This window comes from Perca fluviatilis, unplaced genomic scaffold, assembly GCF_010015445.1.
Source record: "Perca fluviatilis unplaced genomic scaffold, GENO_Pfluv_1.0 PFLUV_unplaced_scaf_6, whole genome shotgun sequence".
Taxonomy (NCBI): domain Eukaryota; kingdom Metazoa; phylum Chordata; class Actinopteri; order Perciformes; family Percidae; genus Perca; species Perca fluviatilis.
Genome location: NW_024375737.1, coordinates 313,830 through 320,334, shown reverse-complemented (window position 1 = coordinate 320,334; position 6,505 = coordinate 313,830). Strand labels below are relative to the sequence as shown.

The following is a 6,505-nucleotide window of genomic DNA, read 5'->3' as shown; positions in this document are numbered from 1 at the left end:
AGGGACACTAGAGGCACTTCTGTTTTCCCCCTTTTTGCATAAATTAGGTCATATCTGTGATTGGGAACTTAGGGTGAATTGTTACTGTAAATCTGAACATGCACAACAATGTGAGAACATAAGACACTTCAAAGAGGACAGTAAGGAATCAACACAAAAAATGTTCTTACCTTCAGGATATGAAGAAGTGCCTCACAGCTATTTCCAAGCTTCTTTGGTGGTGAAGTTGGTGAGGGGAAAAGGGATGGGAGTGCATTGAAGAGGGCGAGTGTGAACTCCACTAAAGAATAGAAAGATGAACTGAATGGTCTGAATATGGTATAAATAACAACACATTTGCATATGAAACAGCAACTTACCTCCACGGACATCCAAAGGAAAAAAGGGGTTTCAGGGCTTTCTTCCACACACCATAGAACTGTACCTTGGCACAAAAGTCTGCCCATCTTCCTTTGACTTCCTCGAGTATCTGCTGTTGGTGCCACCTACTATGCGCCGCAGCCTAATGCAGTACCAAGACAGCATTGTGCACAGTTATTCAACCATTCACAATGCATTGTACATTTAGAATACAGATAGATAGACAGTAATTCAAGTGTGGGTAGTAAAAAAACACATACATTTCGAACATCTTTGAAGCATGGATATGCCTCAAAGATTTTTGCAGGTCGGTCTTCTTCCCTTGTAACATCTGCATCAATAAAAGCCCGTCTGGCCTCAAACTCAAGGTCCAAAAGTTGAGCAACATCGTTGTGATTGGGTTTTGCATTGGGCTTATTGTACATGTTGCTCAAGGTTCTGTAGTGCCTAGCCTGCATCTTCAGATTGTCCTGGCCGACTGAAATAATAAAAAACAGAGCTGAGACATTTCAATGTAAACACTTCAAAAACAACACAGGGGAAATAAAGCGTGGTTAAAATACAATGCCCGATTTTTTGGTAAACTTACAGTAGCAGTAAAAAATGTTTAGAAGTTTATGTTTGAATAGTGGGGGAAAAACAGAGGAAAGGAAATAAAATAAGTATATATATATGTACTGATTGAACAAATGATATGTAATGATTGAACTAGTCACTAATTAGTTATTTAAAACAAACAAAACTATACATGAATGTTTGAAATGCTTCATCGTTAAGTAATTGCTGACCCAAATCAAATCAATATCAACAAAGTGAGTTGATTGATTCATGTCTGAAAAAAAGTGTGTTCATCAACATCCACAATCTTAGGAAATAATTGATAAATAATTTAAATTGAATCTCCAAAAGTTTTGACTCTGATTTGCCACTCTGAAAACCATTATCCATTATGGATAACAGGCTGAGAGATGTGCTAAGGTGGACTTACCAACAACATCCTTTGCAGGTGTGGTTGGTAAAGCGATCACAGTCCTGGGTGAGGAGCCTGAGGCTGATTCGGGTGGCAGCAGTAAGGTTTTGGTCCCACTCTTTGGCTTCCTTGGCACAGAGGAGGGTAGTTGTAGTGGGGATGCTTTTTTGGGAAATAATGAAAACATTCTTAATACAATTAAAAGCATGATGACAAGCAAAAACAGGCAGATATAAACACAGTGCATGCCTAGCCATGAACTCTGGTTTAACAAATGTGGACAACTATAGTTTCATTACATGATTAAACAAAAACAAGTTGTACGACATCACCCTTTCATTTTTTTGCCCTGAATTTGCACACCTGCACTGGAGTTGTCCTCGCTGATGTCATCATTGCTCTCAAGAAGTATGGTATTATCACTTGAGTTGCTTGTGTCTGTCCAATCTGTCTCCATGTCTTGGTTGTCTGCACTGAAGAGAGCTGTCTTGGCCACTCCTCTTTGTGGTACGGAGCCCTGCCTCTTCCTTGGGGATAAAATGCATTAGGACCATTAAAAATATGGTACAATTCAGACTTTACTCATTTTTACTTATTCCAATTTGTGTTTACATTTTGACTGATGAAATCCCAAAGTTTCTTTCTTCTGAAAAAATGTTCAGGGCCAGGAAAAAGATCCCTCAGGTCATCCCGGCTAAGGCCTTTCAAAGCCTCCTCATCAACACTGGCCGCTGAAAGATACATGACAAATACCTATCTTTAAATTAAGCAATGGCAAGCTACAGTACCAAGCAACATAAAGAGGTGCCTCAACAAATCAGATAATGAATTGCAAAATTACTAACTGGATTTTCTTTAGCTGTCAGTTTTATTATTATTTCTATAATCCAAAACACATCATTAGAAAAACTCAATACAGACATATTTATTCTGTTATTATTATATTATTATTCTGTAACAAAGTAAACTTAACTTTTTATGGACAGGGTTTTATCTTAAATGTGGGATTTCCTATTTCACAACCATATATTTTGCTTTATAATTCTGAATCTTATGTATAGTTTTTCATCCTAAGCATGTTTGAAATTTAATTCGTTCAGCAAATGAAGGTTAAGGAAAAATCCAGCAAGCAAAAAGAATTTTGAATTTCAAATAATGTATTCAGCTAATAATGTGCACTCTAATATATAAATAGTAATAATTAGAAGCTTTATTTGTACAGCAGTGAATATATAAATAGCATAAATACATCAAATATAAACTTTATTCGTGACTTACCCTCCAATACCGATAGAGTGACATCGTCAAAAATATCCATCCTGGATTCATCAGCTCCCTGAAGTATTAACAGTCGGTACCGTACCTGGCAAAAACCCACAGCCAAACAGAGCTCGTTAGCTAGCATGCAAAAGTGCACGTTACAGCTAACATCAGCTAGCTTGCTAAGCAAATACCCAGGTGGACGACGTTTGAAAAACGATAACTATCACAGCAATAACCAATATGATTTTGGCAAGTAATATTTAACAATTCAATAAAGTTTACTGACCTTGAGCCGCTGTTCTTTCACAAAATAACACGCCTGTTAACGTTACTCAAGCGGAGAACCGAAATCACTAACGTCATTGAGGTGGGTCCGATGGAGGACATGAACTGAGGATGCGCAGAAAATATTGTATGTAAACATGAAAATATTTTTAAAATAAAACATTTACCATTTTAAAATTAGTGAAGTCGCATATATAATTGGAGAAATGTAGTATTAAAATAATAAATACAAATTATTGCATGAGTGCCCACTTCACCATCCACCTTCATTAGCCCGCGACGCATAGAACTATGCCCAAGCCAAGTCCCGCCCTACAAAGCAGCTCGATTGGTTGGGGTTAGGCATTTCACCTTGAGTGGTTAAGGCTGATTGGTCAGGGGATAGGACCTCTACAAATGAGGTTGCATTACCTAGCATTCTCCTGGGCGCCTGGCCAACAAATGCTATTGAAGGCGGGTCTTGGCGTGGCCATAGTGGGATTAGTATTAGCGCCCGCGACAACAACATCGCGAGCGAAACGGTTCATCATGGGGCGCGTGGAGGTGTATGATATGTGTGCGTCTTTGTTGCTTTAACTCTTAAAGTACTCCTTAGCCACATTAATGCAAGTCACAGTCGCAGCCAGGATTTTTGGGTTTACTGTGGTATTGACGGATGTGAACAGGACTTTAGACTTTTCAACTCTTTCTTTCGCCACATTAAACGGACGCACCTTCAGTATTTGAGGACTGGATGCCCACCAAGTGGATGGAGTACGACGCCTTCATCTCGGTCTTTGGGACAGGAAACATTTGGTGTTTCATTTTTTGCCAGCTGTAGCACTCCTGCAGCGGCCAGCAGTGTGGCCAGCTGTGTCCCACCTGCTGCCTCTCTACCTGAACCGTCACCACAGCCTGACGCTGTCGGCCGCCTTGAGTCCGTAAGTTTCCACAATTCAATTTATTTTGACCTCTGAGGTCTTATCATGCCAATTAGTTTGCTCTTTGTGTGATGCTGACCTGTGTAAAGTGTTTTATTACTTTTTTCCTACATATAATTGCATAATCAAAGCGTGGCCTCCTTGAATCCACACTGCGAGTGTGCACGTAAATAGTATATATGTACACTTTCTCTTTCATATTATTGTCTCCAGTGAATGCTAGCTAAGTTACTTATCTCCGTAATGCGAAACAGGCAACAATAATTGCAATACCTGTCCAACTCGATACATGATGTGCGCTCTGCACATAGCTGGAGCTATCCGATCGAAAACATGTTAATATAATTTTAACAATGCTTCCTCTTACCTTGAATATAGACGAGCTGCTCAGGTCCTAGACCAGTGAAGTGAATGTGGGATTAAAATTAAGTTTTTCCCCTCTTGTGTTCGTCAAACAGGTCAAATCAATAACAGTCCTGACTGTCCATCTACTTACTCTTACAAATATGTATACTTCTCATTTTCTAAAGGAAGAAGCTGTTGCTGGGACATCCAGAACCAGACCTGATATTGCCAGATCTGCAGCAGCATTCACCATCAGTGTCCGGGAACAGTGCCACTTGTCACAGGTACATTTGTCTTGATGGGCAACTGCTTTAATGGTACTATTCATATCATATTTGTGAATAATTCCTTGAAACAATATTTATTAAAATATAATTAATTCCTTTCAATATTTGAATGTAAACTATTGGCCTGTTAGGAATAATTATATGGGTGTAGAAATAATTAAAATTTTAAATATTTTCACAGAGAACTGTCAACAGTGTCATCTCAGGGGTGCAACAGTACCAAGCCGCTCTCCTTGACACGCTAAAGGAGAGAATCAGAAGGGTGTTTGAAGAGAATCCAGAGACAACTGCTCAGCTCCAAGATGAGGCTTTGGCTAAATTTGATACATTCATGGATCCATTCTCAACCACAGCATATGGACAGAATAAAACCATCAGAGAACTATTCAATCCAGTCAACCCAGAGAAAGTTGTAGTGTCCCAGAAGATTTGTTGGGTAAAGCGTGGTCTTTCAAGGGTCATGGCCTTAAGAAGCAAAAGTTTTTACTATGTACCACTTATTCAAAGTCTTAAGCAGTTACTGACCAATCCCAGAATCTTCACCATGTTGACCACTGTACCACAAAAAAGTAGAGAGGGATTCTTGTATGATTTTACTGATGGAGCCCTTTTTACATCCCATCCATTATATTCTCAAAGGCCAAATGCATTGCAAATATTACTTTACACTGATGAAATTGAAATATGTAACCCTTTAGGCCCACATGCCTCTGCAAATAAATTACTGATGTTTTATTATAGTTTAGGGAATATTGATCCAAAATTTAGGTCGAAGTTGGCTGCAATAAGACTTCTTGCTATTGCCAAGGCAAACGATATTTCCCAGTGGGGTTTTGATGTTATACTAAAAAGAATCTTAAAAGATCTGACACTTCTTTACAATGGTGTTAGGATTGACACCCCAAATGGTGAAATTGAGTTATTTGGTGCTGTGATAGCCATATGTGGAGACACACTTGCCCAACATGAGCTTGCTGGGTTTAAACAAGGTGTTGGTTTTGCTTATAGCAAATGTAGGCATTGTGAATGCTCCTTTGAGGATATGCAACGTATTTTTGAGGAGAATAGGTTTGCTGAAAGAACTTTGGACAAGCACATCAGGCAGTGTCTTGAAATAGACAAAGCAAGCACAGAAACATTGAAAGCATCCCTCAAAACGACTTACGGGATTAATAGAAGAAGCAGACTAGTTGATGTTCCAGCATTTGACCTGATCAAACAAACGCCACAGGATATAATGCATGTAATTTTTGAAGGCGTTGCACCAATGGAGATAAAGCTTGTATTAAAAAACCTGATTCTGTCAGGACAGATAGAATTAGATGAGATTAACTCAGCTATTCTAAATTTTCCTTACTCACCTTTAGATATACGAGATAAACCATGTCCTATTAGTGTCAGCACTTTAGCTGCTAATGACAATAAATTAAAACAGTCATGTGGACAAATGTTAATACTTGTAAAAATACTACCTTTTATTTTGAATGATATGCACAATGAGTATGTCAAATTTACTCTGAAGTTAATTGAGATTGTTCAAATTGTCCTTGCTCCTGTTATTTCTTTAGAAACGGTATTACGGCTAAGACGGATGATTGAGCAACATCTGCATCAGTTCAAAGAACTTTTTTCTGAAGCCAATGTAATACCCAAGCAGCATTACATGCTACATCTACCTAGCCAAATCATATCTCTTGGTCCTTTAATTAGAAGTATGTGTATGCGATTTGAAGCTAAGCACAGTTATTTTAAGCAGTGGGCTTCTAAGTTAAATTTCAAAAATGTCTGTAAATCGCTTGCCAACCACAATCAGTTCCTAGAATGTTGTCAAAATGAAATAGGCATTGAGCATCCAATTTTTGCTAGTGAAAGAGAATCGGGGCCTGTCTCAGCTGTCAAAAATATTGATTATGTTAAGAGAAAAGTCAAAGATTTTTTAGTGATAGAGATCATGCAATCTGTTGTCTCAGTGAAATGGTACATCCTCAATGGCAATAAGTACATTAGTGGAAAATCTATGATTATTGTAGATGTAGATGGTGCTTTCCCAGTGTTCGGACTGATAAAAGATATCT

The 6,505-nt window shown here is 38.4% G+C and overlaps 1 long non-coding RNA gene across 1 annotated transcript; it reads right to left on the bottom strand.

Annotated features, from left to right (window-relative positions):
- Positions 1–1,948: 1,948 nt before the first annotated feature.
- Positions 1,949–3,064, bottom strand: LOC120555280. The gene is made up of 3 exons (XR_005638672.1): positions 2,880–3,064; positions 2,609–2,693; positions 1,949–2,061 (listed from the first exon to the last, which is right to left on the bottom strand). It is a non-coding gene; the product is annotated as an uncharacterized LOC120555280 (long non-coding RNA).
- Between the last annotated feature and the right edge of the window lie 3,441 nt (positions 3,065–6,505).